This window comes from Myotis myotis, unplaced genomic scaffold (assembly GCF_014108235.1).
Source record: "Myotis myotis isolate mMyoMyo1 unplaced genomic scaffold, mMyoMyo1.p scaffold_m19_p_11, whole genome shotgun sequence".
Taxonomy (NCBI): Eukaryota; Metazoa; Chordata; class Mammalia; order Chiroptera; family Vespertilionidae; genus Myotis; species Myotis myotis.
The window spans coordinates 35,590,866-35,611,358 of record NW_023416315.1 but is presented as its reverse complement, the minus strand read 5'-3'; the positions used below and the strand labels follow the sequence as shown (position 1 = coordinate 35,611,358).

The following is a 20,493-nucleotide window of genomic DNA, read 5'->3' as shown; positions in this document are numbered from 1 at the left end:
TAAATTTTACTACATCATGTTAAATAAATTTTACATTTTAAATTATTCAACAGCACCAGTGATTCTACTTCTAAATAGTAACACATTCAAGTCTGAAATATTCCTAATAAAAACTGTATAACAGCCCCATTCTAAGTCTTATCAGAAAGAATAATTTACTAACCAAATTAAATCTCCCACACAGAAAAGTAGATTAAGCAATTTAAAATGATTAATATCTTAAAACACAGGTTTTGAAGAATCATCTTAAAAATGTGAATGTTGTCTAAGCTTTAAAAATACAGATGAGATTAAGTTTAAAAGTAACGTAAAGGAATACCTTATGAATAAGACTAATATTTAATTGACGTGGTTTAACTACTGAATTGGGGATATGGATTCTAGCTCATTTCATTTTAGCCTCTCTGAGCCTCAGTTAACATTAAAACAAAAAATCATAATAGGAAGTTTTACTCTATATAATCAAGTCCTGGAAAATCATGAATACTATGAGAAAGTTAATTATTAGGCAAAAATCAAGACTTCTGAACCAAACCAAAATTAGATCAAAACATTTATTTTTTGTGTTACAAAAGCAAAAATAAAGCCAAGCAAGTAATGAAATAAACATTTTTTAAGTTTATTCATCCTGGATTCTGTGACCTAGAATTTAGTAAATAGTTCAACTTTAGGTTGCTTCAATACTTCTTCTGGATATTATGAGGTCTCCATCTTATAACCATGTTTCTCTAGTTCAGCTCTAAAATAAAACACAAAAATATAATATCACTAGACATTCTTTATGATGGATTAAAGAAACAGGTGGTTTTAAGAAATAATACAATAAATTAAAAATGAGCTAAATTTAGGCACCAATTAAAAATACTACCAAATTCCTTTAGTCCCTAGAAATAAATCTATACAAGAAACTGGATGTGAATCAACACAATGCTAGTAAAATTTTAATTTCCCACTAGTATTTCATATTCCTTAATTTTCTGATAATCTATTTATGGAAGAAATATAAGAAATTTACTGCTATCTTCCAAATACCATAAAATGTCCGGTTAATAATAATAAATATTTAAACAAATTTTAAGAATCATTAACCATACAGTTAAGAACACAAGACACTGATATCAATCTTAGGGATTTCATAATCATCACAATAGGTATTACTGTTATTTACACATAAGAGATGAACAGATTGCTTTCCATATTTACATATATCTATTGAGCTAAGCAGACAGAAATTATAAATCAAATTTAAGGGTAAGCATTATTCTGCGTTAGCTATACGTAAGCAAAATAAATATAATAAATAAGTTATAAACTATTAAATGAGACTTTCCTAATTTTAAATATGAATAAAAAATCTCAAAAATTATATTGGAAAAAATGCAGTTTAAAAAGACACTTTTTATAATTTTAAATAATTTATTCAACCTGAAGTTTCAGAAAATGTCAACTGCAATAGCTGATTAGCCTTATATAAAACATTTGCACAATAAAGTTTAGTTCTGTAATGAATTTCAGCTATTTAAACTGCCATTCCAAATATCACCAGCAACTTACCTGCCACAATTCTGATTTTATAATAGTTCACCACAAAATTATTTGAGGGCCAATCCATGATAAAACATAATACAAATGTAAAGTATGACTAATGTGCCCTACATCATTACATCCAATAAGACAAAGACTTTTGTCCTCAAGTGTAATTTAGCTTAGCCACTATCATACTATCCAATGTAAACACAATGTAAAAAGCACATGGTGGGAATGATGTATAGTATTTATTACTCATTTCCTCACACTCCTTCAATTTCCTAAAAATTTTAGTTACTTATAATATAAACACTAACCAGAGATTATTCATATGAATCATCTTTCTTCTGCTCAGGAGTAGAGGTCAGTATGGACTAGTAGTAAAATGCTAGAGTAGGGGTATAAAGATCAGCACAAGTTTCTGACTCTACCCCTTCCTTTGCTAAATTTAATTAAAATGTTTCTTTTGCCCTCCCACCCAGGAAGTTTAAAATTATAATGCCTATCCTTCATATGTTTCCTATTTAACATTAAATTAATTTAAAAAGTTTCTTAAATAATAGTTTTCTGATGCCTTCAACACAATTAATGTATATTATTTACTTCCTCTTATTTTAACAACAAAGGCAAAACAAAACAAAAAACCCATCTGACTTCTTGACAGGAGGTGGTAACCAATTATATTTATAAATTATTTACAAATACAAAAGAAGTAATGATATGTTTCCCTATTAGCTAAATTCGTAGAGAACATGAAAACTTCTTTGCTAAAATTTAGGATATATAAGAAATCAAAAGGAAAAGAAGTCAAGGCCATTAAGCACAAAACACAAAACAATATAAAAACACTAATATCAAGAGCCTGTTAAATGGAAAAATCCAGCAAAGAGAAGAAATGAGACACATAGTGAATACAAACTATTTGAAACAAACAAACAAACAAACAAACAAAACTAGCATTCCTTTTACAATAGAAGAAGACTAAGACTAATAGGTTTGGGAACTCCTCTTACTATCCAAAAAAACTACTGTTATATGCCAGTGGCTATATCTGACACAGTAAATGAAGAACATAGTTTTTATGTAAAATGTGATGCAGGGTCAGGAAAACCTGATAATCCTACCTACTTCTGATATACAGAGAAACAAATATATCAGAAACAGCAAAAACAGGACTTTCAGTTACTTGGAGACACAGATATCCTTTTTTCTTTCTACTTCTACTTGCTAAAGATAATTACACTAAAAGAGAAAGAGACATGGAAAGTTTGTGGTAGGTTGTTGCTGAAGACAGATCTGGAGTTAGAACTCAGAGAATATGACTGACTCTAAAGTACAAACTGCCTCTCAGAAATTAGATGGGATTAGGACCAAATAACATCAGAAGATAGAAGAACATGTGTGTTTTTTTTTTTACCATGGTTTACAATACCACACTAAAGGCCTCAATGCATTTTACAAAGACTAGGAAGAGCATATTTGCTGGAGACCTGTTAATTGAGACAAGTTTTTAAAAGCAGAAATATAAATATTATCTGAGGCTATGCTGTCCAATATAGTATTCATACGTGGCAATTTAGTAAAATTATTTCATTAAATGTAGTTCATTAGCTGCGCTAGCCACATTTCATGTGCTCACTAATCACACGAATGGGTTACAGAACACTTCCATCACTATAGTACGTTCTATTTGATAGAATTGTTGACATATGAACAACCTTGTAGGGAAAAATACTCATGACTCAAACAGGAAACAAAAAAGAAATACCTTATTCACTAATGGAGATACCAAGATTTATACACTATGGAAATCCACAAACCTAAAGGCAGAAACACAACAGAGAACATAAGACCACTGTGGAGGCGTATTATGAAAACAACAAGCCACAAAGAACATATGGATAATGCTCTATTTTCAAACCAGTAAAAAGGCAAGATGTAGTAGTGACAAGAAATCCCATTATAAATACATTTATTAAAAGTTCCCAATAAATTCGTAGCACTCAATAATGTCCTGACTTAATTTTTAAAAGAAAAGTGCTACTTTCTGGCTAATGAAAGACAAGAGAGACTTTGGAGAAATTTGACTTAAAGATGCTCTCAAGGTCATTAATCATCATAGAGATGCAAATTAAAACCACAATGAGATATCATCTCATGCCTATCAAAATGGCTATCATCAATAAATCAACAAACAACAATTACTGGCCAGGATATGGAGAAAACGGGAACCTCAGGCATGTGTTGGGAATGTAGTAGACTGGTGAAGCCACTGTGGAAAACAGAATGGAGTTTCCTCAAAAAATTAAAAATGGAACCTTTTGACCCAGTGATCCCACTTCTGGGAATATATCCAAAGAAACCCGAAACACTAATTCAAAAGAATAAATGCACCTCTATACTCATTGAAGCATTATTTACAATAGCCAAGATCTGGAAACAAGCTAAATGAATGGATAAAACAGTCAGCAGATGAATGGATAAAACAACTACGGTACATTTACACATTGGAATACTACTTGGCTGTAAAAAAAAAAAAAAAAAAAGGAAATCATTCCTTTGTGACAGTCTGGATAAATCTGGAAATTATTATGCTAAGTGAAATCAGTCTGAGAAAGACAAATACCTTATAATCTCACTTATATATAGAATCTAATCAACAAAATAATTTAACAAACAAAATCAGACTGACAACCGTCAGATGGGAGAGAGGTTGGGGAGCTGGGTGAAAAATTGTGAAGAGATTAAGCATGAATGACTATACAGACTCAGACAACAGTATGGTGATAGCCAGAAGGAAAGGTGGGTTCTAGCACTCTACGATTCTAATTTCTACTGAGTTATTCAATATTGGCAGAAAATTAACTTCAACAGAATTAAACCCACAAGGATAAAAAACAGTAAATATGCTTCTATTTAACCACTTTTGCCAAGAGCCTAGAAAGAACAAAAGCTCTAGGCACTTACCCAAAGTATTCATATTTAGAAACACAAGAAATGAAGGCAAAATGTCATACTTTTCGGAATCCAAAAACATATTTCAAAGATTTATTATCTTTTAAGAGCTCAATTATCATATGTAGATGACATATTCTGTGCTTACAATTAATACTAAGTTATATAAAAATCTGGCTTAAAGTTTACCGTAACTGATTGGAGAAGTCATCCTCTACATTGTCATCATCCCAATTATCCTCCCAGACATGTGCATCTTCATCTTCATCTAAACCAGTCCAGTCTGAAAACAGAAACAGATGCTGTCTAAATAGTTCTCATATATTATTTCCATAAATACAAGAACGTCAGAAACTTTGCCCTGAAAACTCTAACAATTCAAAACATGTAATACCATATATACTAGTATGAGAAATGGTAATCTTCCTCTTTAAATCTCAATTTATGCTGTCACATATGTTCTCTCAATTTTTGAATTTGCAGATAATCTAAAACAAAAGTTAATATACAAATTATATTTGCCATGAATATTTATTTTAATTTCAGGAGGATATTACTTTCCTGATTTCTCCTTGGGCTTTTATAAGGTCTATTTCACAATCTTTCAAAACATAGCAGTAACAACACTAAGGTAAGTTGAGTAACAGGAAGACATCAGCCTGAAATTCAAAACTGCTAAACATTAAAAAGGTAACTCATTCACAGATAATAAAAAGTAGACCAAATATTTTCTTAAATTTGATTGTAGAATTGTTTTAGAGGAGAATGTCTTTATTCTTTAAGACATGTACACTAAAATATTTAAGAGTTAAGTGTTATTTTGTCAACAATTTACTTACAAATGGTTCTCAAAATATATATTTGCTATATATCATATATGCTATACATGAGAGAAATAAAGTAAACATTATACATCTTTTTTTAAATGAGGTATAATTAACATATAACGCTTTATTAGTTTTAGGTGTACAACACAATGATTTGATATTTATGATCACAAGACTAGTTAATATTATCACTATACAGTTACATTTTTTTCTTGTGAAGACTTTTAAGATTTACTCTCTTAGCACCTTTCAAATATGCAGTACAGCATTAGTGACTAGAGTCATCATTGCTGTATATGATAGCCTCATGACTTATTTATTTTATAACTGGAAGACTATACCTTGTGACCCCTTTACCCAATTCGCCACCACCATGCCCCATTTCCCCTCTGTTTTAAACTTTTTTTCAGGGTTGAAAGTTTCCAAATTAAAATGTCAGAAAATAGTTTTTTAAAAATAGGTTTGGAAATTACCTCTGGAAGCCTTCCATATTTCCTTCTCTTCCTCCTTACCTTTAGAGATTAGATCCCTTCTTTTGTGTATATCTCTATCACAGCACTTACATACTGTACAATCATGAGTGTCTGAGCTCAAGAGTAACAACTCTATTTTATCTCTGTATTCTTAAATTCAAACAGTATCTAGCATATGTACAACAAACAGTTGTGAAACACACAACAGAACTCTAAATCAGAACTTGTAAATTTTTGTTTGAACCCCTCCCCTTCAAAATCAGTAATTATGAATTACATTCTCTCTTAAATATGTCCTAGCCATTAGCTTCATCTTAGTAGATACCTATTAGAAACATGGCTAAGAATATTTAAACCTAAAAGAAAAATAATTAAATAACAAAACATGAGTTAGGCTTTTCTTATAATGCACATTTAGATTTAAAACTATTCAGCAATGACACATACTATAAGTATTTTATTTGTTACATTATGTATCAACAAAACTTTTAAAATGTGATATGTCTTTGTTATGATTTAAGAATAGAAGTAAGTATCTCCATTTACCTGGTTCCCCAAAGCAGAATCACGGGAGGCATCTTACCTACTCTTTCTCCTTCAACTATCAAAGTCATTATCCTTTCCAACTCCCAACTATCCCCAGAGTTTAGTCTCCCCCTCACTACTCTTACTGCCACTATGTTAATTGAGAAGTAATTTTTCCCTTCATGGACTATTACTGTGGCCCTCTTTCTGTTCCCTCCTCCCCAATCTTACACAGTATATACCCATCCACCCACCACAGATGCCTAAAACAACCACTGCTATTCCTGTGGATACTATTCAACACCTTCAGGTAGGAATGGCATTTTATTAAATTTGTAATTCTAATGCCTACAGCTAGGTGTTGGGCACATAGTAGAAATTTAATAAAATGCTATAGTTCCACTTAGAAACTATACTTCTTAAGTTCCCTTCCTGAGTTGTCAATATGAAGAAAACAGAGGCTAGTGATGGTTTCAGTAAAGCCAAGAGTACATAATTAAAGATAGAAGATATCAACAATATCATGTATTATAAATGTTATGTAAAATTCTCAATTATACTTAAGACTGCTTCTGAGAAATGTGATCACTTCATTCAATGATCCCCTAAGAGAGACCATGTGGAAACTATCTTTTAAGGACACAGTGCCTAAAAAAAGATGAAAAAATTTCCCTGAGGCAATTTGTTTCAGGTTGCTAAGAAGCAACAACATACAGTCAAATGTACGGCTAACTTTAATCATTGTATAGGACAGTGGTCGGCAAACTCATTAGTCAACAGAGCCAAATATCAACAGTACAATGATTGAAATTTCTTTTGAGAGCCAAATTTTTTAAACTTAAACTATATAGGTAGGTACACTGTTATTAACTTAATTAGGGTACTCCTAAGGCTTAGGAAGAGCCACACTCAAGGGGCCAAAGAGCCGCCGTTTGCCAACCATGGCATAGGGTAGTAAATGTATATTCATTAGTAAAAATTCTCAATAAAAAATGTGAATTTTCACTTGCATATATTTTTTATATCTCCTAGTAATATTATTGTTCTCAAAGAGGGAATATTGCAATTACCTAAATTGAATTCCTATTCTCTGAAGTCCTTAACAATAGTAATATTCAATAATAATAAGTACTAATTACATCTCAAAATTAAGTTGGCTGAGCTAAATATATTCTTACATTTTCTCCTTTCTTGTAGAAGTACCTTAAAACTTGAACTGAAAAATTTTACTATGTGTGAAATTAACTATATTTTTAATGAAGAGTAGATTAAGAGTTAAAGAAAAGGAAATCATATTCAGGATTTTTCTCAGTCTAAGGAAGAGTGATCAGACAGCTACTATAAACCAATTTAATAGATATAGCTATTCCCAAAGCTAAAGATAAACTGAAAGAATAACATTTCTGCACTTTTATAGACTAGAAAAGTTTCTTAGTTAAGCCTAAGTTAATCATTAGGTATAGGGACTAAACTAAATCATTAGGTATAGGGACTGTTACTCTCATAGTGCCATTGCAATAAATAATAAACTGTGTACTATGTGCATTATAATTATATATTATAATATTATATATAAACTTTCTTTTTTTGTTCTAAAAAACAGACATCTCAATATGAAAGAGGTGAACTATTATAGGGTAAAAATAAATGGGGCAGAAATTGCAATATTAACTATACAAGAGAGGAACATTAAGAAAAGGTAATATGAGGTGTATCCTAAGATAAACCAAAGAAGCCTCATTTCAAACAATAGATATAATTCTTTGTAATACTATATCATTAAAAATCAACTAAATAATTTTAAATTTTAAAACTGAAAACACTTCAAATAATCTCAAACATATCTTTTATAGAAACTTACATTCCTATATGTTGAACTTGTAATGAAACAACTAAATCCATTATCCCTTTTACAGCAAGTGAACAACAACTAATACTATTATTCCACATTCCCTCCAGTTACTATAATCTAGAGCTCTGGAGCTACCTAATAGTATTAATGAACAATTTAGGATTTTTTGTTTCTTATTCTGTTTTATTTTAATGACATTAAGGCCTTCCATGTAAAAATGTCACATAAAACAATTTCAATAAACTGCAATGTAGCAAGGTTTTTGGCTTTAGACTTCAAGTTTTATAAAATGGTTAAGACTAAGGACTGGTTAAAATTACAGAATTTTGGAGACAGAAAAAAGCCTTAGAGATGAGTGTACATTATACCCCTCTTTGTTTGAAAACCACCACCATACAATAGAGAAAGTGAAGACTGCCTTACAAGAAAATATTTAATAACTTTTTCTACCATTATTTCATGATATCAAATCCTAGACTATAAATATATTTGGGATAAGTCTAGAAATAGAAATTGTCAAGTTAAATATTTGTTTTACTGATATTTTAAGGAGTCTTTATAAAGCTACCTAATGAAGTTTAATGTTCCACAAAATAATCTGAATTCATTAATACTGGATAATATGTTCTTGAGTAAAGGGGGTGATATAACTCAAGTCACAAATGAATTGTGTCAAGGTTGTAAGACACCAAACCTCACATCAGCCTGAACAACTTCTAACTAACCAGCTTCCTAAATTGTTTACTACACTGGTCTCTAAAAAGGAAATGGTAATGTGTCAAAAAATTCAAGTTAGAAATATAAAATAATAAGAATATTTTTTTCACATCTCTTTGCTAACCTTGTAAACCTACCCTTTCCAGAACAATAAAGACACAACCCCCCTACCCCCCCCCCGCCCCGCCCAGGAACTTTTAATCTAATTATGACTTGATTAAAAATATTAATTTCAATACTGTTATTAGTTGATACATTCACGTGTCTTCAAGCTAGCTTTAATTCTTTTAACTTTGAGAGACTAAAAAAATATTTAATTTGTGCCCAACTGCTTCGGAGTGGCAGAAACATAAGTATTTCATAACTTTTTTGTAGGAGCCCCAATCCTTAATTCTAAAAAGGCAAGAAAAAGTAAAAATTCTTAACATAATACAGAGATACTAGTTTGAACAGTCTTTTTTTTTAATTTCAAGAGTAGTATAATTTTTAGTTTATTGAGTTGAATTCTGATGATCATTTAATGCATAAGGATAAAGCATCTCTTCCCTCCTTTAACAACCACCTAATGCTACTTTAATGGCAAGAAAGGAAAAGAAAGAAGATAGAAATAAAGTGCCCCCCCCGCCCCGCCAAAAAAAGGAAAATGCCTATGAAAGAGGGGAAAACAGTATTATGAGCAAAGTTTTAGGTAGAGCACACACACACACACAAAGACTTGACAATAGTTTTATATTTCTTTGGTATAATTATACAGTATTTCATAATTAGGATACTCGAGTATACAAAAATGGAAAAGCTAGTTAAATTCATTAATCATCACATAAATCTGAATATACTTTTTAACCTTAATGTCTTATCCTAGGAGTAAGATGCACGGAAGCCCCATGCCATGCTATCCTTCCATCCATCACAGATGAAGAATTCAGGACAATAATTAACTGTTTGAACTACAACTTAAGCATTTTAAATTATTTAACAAAAGTACCATTAAGAAACTTAGTGTTCACAGTGACAAACCAGAATCTATATCTATTTTAGGTAGAAACTTTTAATATTTTCTTTATTAACTAGGAATATATTAAACTATATTAAGTAAGAAGTTTAAGTGACAGGATATAAGAGCCTTAAATATTATTTTCAAAACTTACAAATTCTCCATATGCATATATGTTACAGTATATGTAAGCTATAATATATGTAAACTCCACTAAGTGAACATGTAACATAAATAAGCTGTGACTATTGTAATCTCTAGGATTTGGCTGACATCTCTTGCAATATATCTCTGACTGAACTGTGTTTTAATTTTTAATTAAAACATAACACTGAGAATCATGCAATTTGATTTAATCACTTCATTTTAAAGCCTTAAACCCAGAAATACCTTTTTAAAAGGTTAAAACAATAAAATCAAATGAGGATACCAGATTCATAGCTAAGGCCTTCCTTCAACATGTGGATGAGTTATAAAGCATACATGTTATCTTCAACACTAAATGCATTGCCAGGATTGTGATTAATCGTTTAAATAACGACATCTGTGTTGACTTCAGTGTGCAGGTCTCCAGATGTGTACTGGTAAAAAAATTATCATATTTTAAGAAGTCAGAGTTAGAAATAACCAGTAACAGATGCCTAATACATAAGTTTCTAGCAATTCTAAATTATTTAGGACTTTGCCCCCAAATATGGCTTTGTTCACATTTGTCAGTGAGAATTACATCTGTGACTAGCTTTAAATTTCAAAAATCTGAGCTATCAAAGATCCCATATACTTTATCTAAGTATCACCTTGACATTAAAGAGGGAAAAGATTTTTCTCTCTCTGTCCTTAAGATTACTTATTCTCCCCACCCTCCAACATACATTCCAAAATACCTTAAAAGTATGAAGGATACCATTTTGGAGAAAAGTAGAGAGGAAATTCAATTTATACCAAATAGGGATGCAATATACCAGTTTTCAGGAGCATCAAATTATCATTCATTCCTTAAGAGCAAAGTTACTCTGAATATAAACAAACTCATCTCCCACAAAGTTTCTTCAAATAAAATAAATGTGCATGTATAAAGAAAAATATGAGACAAATGATCTTCAAAAAAGTTGTAAATTGTACACTCACAATCACAGATGAGTGTAAAAGAGAACAGCAATACTTGCAAATAGCATCATTATGCTCATGAATATGATGAGCCACACTAAATCTAGTCAGAGATAAACTTACTTGTGTTTCTGTTTAAGCTGTATAAAATAAGTTAAAACTTTTTTTTAAATGTCACTTTTGTAGGTTATTGTGATACAAAAATATCTATACCCTATTATTCTATACATATAGAATAATGCCTATATTCAGTGGCTCAGAAATCAGTAGCTAGCAGAGCATCACTGCACTACTGTATTTTCTCTAACAAGGACCAAAAATGTCAATAAGGAACTTCAGATCAGCAACCTAAAGCAAGTAATAAATGATGTTAGCACCAGACTACCAGTAACCTTTTTTAGTTATTTGTTGCCAGGAGTCTGAAAAGAAGTTCAAAATAACTTACATAACCATTTATAATTTTTTCTTATATTTTAACAAAAGGAAATTCAAACAATTCTTTTCATAAATAATTTTTTAAAATATACATATGGCAGAATGATTCCACTACAAAGTCATGTTGACTTGTTACCTTTGTTAATCGATTTTGAATTCTCTCTTAAAAAATTCTCCAAAGCCATTACTCTCATCTTTCCCAAGCCCTCATGTCCTATACTCATCATTTTCCTCATTCTGATCCTCCATACTACTGAATCAAGGGTATCCAATGTGAACTCCACCATCTGTCATACATTAGACATGCCAAGTGCAAAATCACAAACTTGATTTCGTCTTACTACCAACACTCCATTATCAAACTAGTTGCCAAAGCTCCCTTGTTATTCTTCCATCACTCTCCTCACTTCTTTCCTAATAATAATATATCTCAGGCCCTTACTCTTTACCTAAGCTATTGCTAATTAGCGTCCTTGACTCTCTCTTTCTTTCTTTCTATCTCTTCAAATTAATTTTTCTGGGTTGACTTTCCCCAAACTGCCTATCTGAAGGAAAACACACACATATCAAACAAAAAAAAATCCACATCCCATCTACCTAAGGATAAAGTCCAAACTGGTCATTTGGCTAAAGCCTTCCATGTTAGGCCCCAAACTACCTGCTTTGCAACCATTATTTCATAGCCAAAATTTACACACTGATTTTCCATCTCCAAGCATCTATTTCTTTGCTCTTCTTTTGGAAACCCCTTTCCTACATTTCTATATTTTGAAAACTCTGTTCAAATGTTGCTATCTCAGGTTGTACACAACTAGAAATCATTCCCCCTTTTCAACTGCTGTTGCACTTTATCAATTGATTAATCACCCTCCCCACTCCCCCAGCAGCAGCAATTGACAGGAAACCAAAGGACCTCCTAATCAGAAACCCAACAGATAAAGACAGTCAAATGCAAAGCTACTCTGGTTTAATTGAAGGTGGGGAGGAAAGGATTTGGAGACCCACATTCCAGATAAGCACCTGCAAAATACTGAAAGGCTCAAGCTTGGTATGAAAACTATTGATCCATCATCTCCACTGATATTTATATCATTAAGTCCAAAGACAAATATCTACCTAAGGAATCAAATTTGCCTAAGTGCAGCCTCTAGTTAACTGTAACCTTGGTCTTTTCCTGAGCCCCAAATATAAAACCATAAGGCAGCTGTATATCTAAAACAGTATTGAAAAATGTCAGTTAGTAGCATTCTCTCTCTGCACTACTCAGTGCCAGATTTACAGGAAGCACTCAACAAACATATATATTCAATGAATAAGTAAGTTATTATATGCTAATCACTGCCAGGGAACTTGAAGGATGATAGAGATAAAAGGAACATGTTCCAGAACAAAGACAACACCATCCCTACCAAGCATTACACATACAACAGAACACAAAACTGGGGAGGTAATGTTACTTGGTGAATTTTTAGTACCCCAGAAGAAAAATATAACTTTTAAAACTTTCATTTTCCCCTAAATGTTTCCACAGTCCACATCTTTCAATGAGTCATGTAAATCAGGATTGCTTACTAGTACTGCTTGTTCATTCCATAGAATCAGTGAAAGAGCTAATCAAATAATTTTTCTAAGCAGTTTTTACTGCGTAATATCCTGGTCACCATCTCACCATCCCCTCCCAAGCACCAATATCTTGATTTGGGGGGTTTTCACTCCCCTGTTTTTTATACCTATTGTCCATCTGTATACATCCTTAAACAATGTATGCTATGTTCTATGTATTAAAATATTTTATATAAATAACCACACTAACTTAAAAAGTACTTTTGGAAAAAAATTAATATTTTTTAATTTTAAAATTTTAATATTAGAAAATAAATTATCAAATAACCCATAAACTCAACAAGCTTAATTGCATATATACCTAAAATTACAAATAAAATATTTGTCAAAAATAGTTCAAATTCTAAGTAAATTAAATATCAAACATCATCCAAAATCCAAAGCACTAAACAGATTGGGGGGAGAAGAGAAAGGGCTCTAATATTCACTGAATACCAACTTTATGCCAAACTCTATGATATGCACTTACACGTATTATTGCTATGGACTGAATGTCTGTGTTCCCCAAACCCAAGATTCTTATGTTGAAGCCTTAACCCCTAATTTGATGGTATTTGAAGATGAGGCCTTTTGGAGGTAATTAGGATCCTATGAAGTCATGAGTGTGGAGTCCTCATGATGAAACTATAAGTGGCATTTTAGAAAAAAACAACAACACAAAAACACCAGAGAGCTTGCTCTGTCTTCACCTTGTAAGGGCATAGTGAGAAGGTAATAGTCTGAAAGCCAGAATGAGAGCACTGAGCAGGAAATGAATAGGCTAATATCTTGATCTTGGATTTTGCAGGCTCTAGAAAAGTGACAAAATACATTTCTGTTGTTTAAGCCACTCAGAATATGGAATTTTGTTATGGCAGCTCAAGCAGACTAATACAACCATGTAATCCTTATATGACTCTAATTATTATCCAAAAATCTATATATATATAAAAGTCTAAGCACCCAGCTGACTGGTCAGTAGCTATGACGCACACTGACCACTAGGGGGCAGATGCTTAATGCAGCAGCTGCTGAGCTGTGGTCCCTTGGCAGCAGCGGTTCTTGAGTGACGCAGTTGGAACCAGAGAGGAGGGAGCCCGATTCTGGGGTGTGTCACCCGAGAACCGCCCTCTCGCAATCTGGGACCCCTCGGGGGGATGTTAGAGAGCCAGTTTCGGCCCCATCTCTGCAGGCCAGGCTGAGGGACCTCACCAGTGCACAAACTGCTAGTTATATATAAAGAAACTGAGAATTAAGAAGGTACAGTTCAATGAAAAACATAATGGTGAATCTCACACAAGAAATCAATCCAAATCAAAATGATGCAATATTTTCCATCTCCATTAGGTTTGCAATGCCTAAAATGTTTAATATGGAGTACTAGAAGCCCGATGCATGAAATTCGTGCAAGGGGCTTAGTCCATGCAGCCACGGCTTCGTCTGGAAGGTTGTTCGGCTGTCTGGTCTAATTAGCATATTATGCTTTTATTATTATAGATAGGCAACCTAATGAGGAAAAAGGTGAACTGTAGATGGGACTGTTAATTACTGTAATACTTCTCAAAGGCAATTTGAAAATATACATCAAATTTCAAAATGTACCTGGTCCTGATGAGGTGTCAGAGCCCAAGCAGAGCTTGGAGGGGTAGCATTCCTGTGGAGGAGTAGCACTGCATGGTTGTTATGTCAGAGCCTGAACAGGGTGAAGAAGTCATCCAATACTGGAGTGAGGAGGGGAGAGGGTGGCCTGACATAGAATGTTGATACCCAAGTGGCATGAGGAGGGGACCTCTATGTGCAGGGGACAACAAAGATTGGTTAGGGAGGAGGATGACCAAATAGACAATATATTTATGATAATGAAAGCCAGGTATCTCACTGTTGGGAAAGGTATTATGAATAAGGAAAGGGGAAAAAAAAACCCTGTGAGAATAAACCCTGTGACAAACAGCTATTGGAGATCTCTGTGTGAAATCATAATTTTATACAAACACATACACTATAGATGTAAAAGTGTATATATGTATACACACACTTGTATACTTCCTAGCTCCTACTGAGATGGTCCCAAAAGCAATTAGCATAACTGGAGTTAAGATACTGCCTTCTAAATATCATTCTCCAATATAAGGAATGTACCTTGGAGAAACAGCTGATTCCAGGACTGGAGCAGGGAAAGTATAAGATTAGCTTGGAATACCTTGTTGTGCCAGAAGGTATTGTAAGTATTACACAAAGATTGATGGTGACATGTCAAAAGGTCAAAGATAGCTTGAAGGGCTTCCCAATGTTCAAATATGGGACAATTTGAGGATGAAAGTAAATAATAGTAATAAATTGTAACCCACTGACTGAGAATCCATGAATCTGTACTGATAATAAATAAGCAAATGAACAAACTGAAAGTTTGATGATGAATGGAATACTTTATTTACATGGTTTCAAAATCCCTCTTCACAAAATACCAGATAATTATGAAGGGAAAATTAGTAATCTAACAATGGAAAACTCTCTCAGACACCACCTTAATAAAGTGATAAAAATGAACATCATCAGCAATGGAACAAATGAAAATCATGTTCTCCCTGACAAGATGCAATAAGAACACAGCATCATGACTTTGATATTCCTGACAATGTGCAGAACCTGAATCTAATCATGTGGACACATGAAAAAAGTCAAAGTTAAGGTACATGCTATAAAATAACTGGCCTATAATCTTCAAAAGTGTAAAAATCATGAAAGTTGAAGACAAACTGAGAACTACTCTAGACTGAAGAAGACTAAAGAGACATGACAACTGAATGTAGTGATCCATGATTCTAAATCAAGACATTTTTGAGACAATTAGAGAAACCTAAAGATGATTTGTGGATGATAGTAATGTATTAGTGTATTAATTTCCAAGTTTGATGGTTGTACTATGAGAATCTCTTTTTAGGAAATTCAAATTAGAATACACAAGGGTGATGGGCATCAGGTTGGCAACTTACTCTCAAATGCTTTAGGGCAGTGGTCGGCAAACTCATTAGTCAACAGAGCCAAATATCAACAGTACAATGATTGAAATTTCTTTTGAGAGCCAACTTTTTTAAACTTAAACTACATAGGTAGGTACATTGTTATTAACTTAATTAGGGTACTCCTAAGGCTTAGGAAGAGCCACACTCAAGGGGCCAAAGAGCCGTATGTGGCTCACGAGCCGCAGTTTGCCGACCATGGGTTTAGGGGAAAAAAGAATGCACTTTCAATTACTCTCTAAGTTTGCAATTATTTAAAAGTAAAAAATTATATTAAAAAATATAAATGCACCTGTCAATTTGATCTTGCAAAGTCTTCTCTAAGAGTTTATCTGATAAACACAAAAGCTAAATAGATTACTTAATATGCATACAAGGGACTAGTAGTGCACAACTATTAAAAAGCATAAGGTAAAGTTTTACATTAATGTGTAAACACGTGCCTAAGAAATAAAACATAAAAATCAAGTAGAAGAAATGTTATATATAATATAGTCCTCTGTGTGTATTTAAAAAATATAAACACACACAAAATTATATACATATGTATATATAAATTCTGGACGAATACTTAGTTTTGTTACTTATTGGAGTTTTTCTTAGTAAATATCTGGTTTCACCTCTAAGCTAATTTTGTATCCAGAAAAATCTTACTAACTCAAATTAACATGTAAGAAAAACTGAATTATAAACCAAAGAAGAAACATACAGAAACCTGAACAAAACAATTTCAAATGTTTTTTGTCATTCTAAATGGAAAGTTTCCTGAATGAAGTAGGTTCTACACATTCAAACCTGAAGACCACAAATATTCTGTAAGGTGACCAATAAATGGTGAATTACTTAATACTAATAAACCAGTCTATTGTGAAGGCCTTTTTCTTCACAAAAAAATATTCTTTGCTTTTCCTTTTTAATGAGATTTTCTACTATGTAACTACAAACATTTTGAACAAATTGCTGCTCACATCATAAACATAGAACAGGAACAAACTACTAGTACATATTCTGCAAAAGCTGGTAAGATGAAAGTTGCTGAGAAAAATCATGTATATCATCAGGTACACAATTATCTCTAGATCCTTTTTAAGGAGTCAATTTTCAGCTACTTATTTTAAATACAGATTCATTCATTCAACAAGCATTTATTGACCATCTAAAAAGTACCAGGCACTTTGAAAAATGTTAAGATTAAGCATGGTTTGACTAACCACTTAATGGCAAGCTTTTTAAATCTCTGAGCTTCAGGACTGTGGTGATAATTAGACTAATTTAAATAAAGTACCTAATACTGCACCTTGTATATGATAAACAATGAATAAATGCTATTTCAAAATATGAAATTTAAGTAAGAAATGGGATCCTGCTCTCAATAAGCCAGTTTTCTACTGCATAGCTCAAACTGGAGGATTATGAACCAACTTGAAAGTGAGGTAAAGAAAACATGTCTGACGATAAAGCTACTATCAAAACAGAAGACAAACAATCCCCACAATGTAAAATGAATCCCAGAATTGAGAAGAAATGTACTCGGGCTAGTTTATGAATTTGTGTAGCCTGCACACTAATGTCTTTCTTCTTCCATTAAAAAACAACTGAGTGCACTATATATACAAAGAACAAGTGTTCCAGCTGTGTGGTTTTATGATTTAATAGAATCACGATGGGTATAACTTAGGCCAATTTTAGTGACGCAAATAACGGCTTAATGTAACAAGTTTGTACACCATTAACCACAATTCTTTCTACCACCTTCAGAAAGACTACCCCCAACAATAACCTCCTTTTCTTATGAGACAAATACCTATCCTAACTATAACATTTAGCCAATAAAGTAAATAATTTTTGGGGAAAAAATCTAAGTAGCCACAACGATCTAACAGACAGACAGAACCAAATCTACCAAATAAACAGCTAAAGGGGTTAAGAACGCTGGTGTCAAAGGGGCCAGCTGTCCACCAATTCTTGCCAGTTATGCGACCACGGGAAGTTTCTCAACTGTTCCAAGCTTCAGTGTCTCTCTGAAAAACTGTAAATATCAGTACCTTCTGGCTAGATTTGTGAAATTAGAGTCTAGGTAACCATGAAACTAATAAAAATACAGAATTTTAGGGCCCTAAAAAAACCCTTAAACTTAGATTAGTTCAAAGTAATCAAAGATGAGTGAGGAACACAAGTAACACAATAACGTGTATGAAGCACTAACACCTGACCCCCCCCCCCCCCCCCATCCTACCTAACATTCATTCAGACTTCACCTGTAACGTCCCAAAAGTCAGCAGCACTGGCCTAACCAGAAACAACAACTCTGGGAGTGGGGGGTGTAAAGGCAAAGGAGGGCTGCTCAACCAAAGAAAATAAAGGGAAAAGAGGTGGGGTCACGAACGAGGTAGCCGGCTGACGAGAAGGACCAACCGTCCCGGACACCGGCGCGGGGGCCCAGGGTCACCATGGCTCCTCCCAACGAGGAAGCAGAAGGCATTCAGCCTCCTCGGCGAGCCCACGGACGCGCCGAGCCCGGAGCCGGGTGCACGGGGAGTCGCCCCCGCGGGGCCTCCAGCGCCGGCCGCAGGGTCCAAACTTCCCGCGGGCGCCTCTAGGCCCGGCCCTCGCTGCCGCGCTTCCTCCAACCCGAAGCCTGAGTCACCGTCCGCGAGGCCCAGAGGCCGAGGCCCCGCCGCTCACCTTCCGCAGGGAATTCCTCGAACTCGTCGTCCTCCTCCAGGAGACCCAAGTCTACCGGCTGCTTCTTCTCGGACATCGCGACCCTCCGCGCCCCAACCCCCTGAGGCCAGCAGGAAAGTTGGACCCACTCGCCTCACCACGGCTGCCACCGCTGCCGCCGCCGCCGCCGCCGAGCGCGCTCTACCATAGAGACGCGGGGGAAGAGCGAGAGGGGCGGCGCGAGGAATGCTGGGATACTGGAGGTCGGCCCCGCGCCTCCTGCGGGTTTAGCCAGCCTTCAGTTAGAAAGGTTGCTTAGGTTGGATCTGTTGTACCTCTGCGGCCTTATCGCGAGTCTCTGAATTGACAAACTGGATGTCAGGGTAGGTTTCCGCGATTAGAAAAGACTCATATTGTGTAAAAATAAATTCAAACCTGAGGGGTGAGGCGTCCGCCAAGATTCATGAAGGGCCTGCTAAATGCTAGGCCCTTAGGCTAGGTTAGCTCAGTCCTTAAACCAATTCGCTGAGCATGGCATTAAATATATGCACACCCCAGAATATTCAGGTTTGCAAACGGCCAAAGGCATTCAGGTAGTGTTAGTCAACCCAAATGCAGATTTGTTCACCTGACTTCAATCTCCACATTTTCCCATTCGGTGTTCCTCCATCTTGTAGTTACAATGTGGTGAATACCCGATTAATAGGGAGTGTGTGTAATAACTACTTTACAGGTTATTACAAAATAATGCTACGTAAAAGCGAGATGCATAATATCCTATGGCGTTTAAAACATGTCATTTTGAATTTTTAAAATATCTAATATTTGGAATGTAGTGATCTACCTAAAACTATCTCATCTATATGTGATACTATAGTTGAACATTGCGTAATATAATTAAATGTACATTAATTATTGTACATTTTGTTACATGTGTTTGTTTATGTGTTGAAATCCCATTTCTTCAACAGCATCCCATAAATTTTATACCATGAACCAGGGACTGACTGTGCTGGAACATCAAAGGTATAGACGAGGTCCTTGCCCTCAAGTAGCTCATAGTCCACTCAGAGACATGGACACAGATGGGTCCCAATGACACAATAATACATTTGAATCTCTATTTTCAATTAAAATTTCCTAAGAAGTGGACAAAGTGCATGAGTGTATGGAGGAGAATGGAGCAACTAAATAGAGCACGTATTTGGATCAGAGTTTGGGAACCTACAATTAGATGTAACTTTCAAAAAAATAAGATTACCCTTCATAATACTATTTTGATTTGATTATTGAAAACATTGACAGTCTTCAAATTAAGTTCCAAGTATATGTAATTTGGTATGCTACACAAGTAAGTACCAAATTAATGAAAGAAGGGAGACTATGAGGAAAACCTAAAGTTGGTAATGAATGTAGACAGTAGAAATGCAGAAAGCATGTAGTATATTTCTTCATATGCAGAAAGTAGTAGTATATTCTTCACATGCAGAAAGTACGTAGTATATTCTTCACATGCAGAAAGTAGTAGTATATTCTTCATATGCAGAAAGTATGTAGTATATTCTTCATATTAAAGTCCATTTAATTGCAGCATTTGCTAACTTTGATGAGCTCTCGTAAGAGATTTATACGCTCTAGCATGCCTTCTGTCACACATATTACATATTGCACTAGAACCACACACCAAGTTGAAGCTTGGGGCAGGCAGTTTGATTTTGACGTCAAAGAATAAAAAACAAATCACATATCTGAGCAGTCATCTTATGCAGAGATAAAAGATTTGCCCAAGGACAAG

The 20,493-nt window shown here is 34.2% G+C and overlaps 1 long non-coding RNA gene across 1 annotated transcript; it reads right to left on the bottom strand.

Moving 5' to 3' along the window:
* Positions 1–540: 540 nt before the first annotated feature.
* LOC118666194 lies at positions 541–18,878 on the bottom strand. The gene is made up of 3 exons (XR_004970894.1): positions 18,720–18,878; positions 4,672–4,765; positions 541–739 (listed from the first exon to the last, which is right to left on the bottom strand). It is a non-coding gene; the product is annotated as an uncharacterized LOC118666194 (long non-coding RNA).
* Between the last annotated feature and the right edge of the window lie 1,615 nt (positions 18,879–20,493).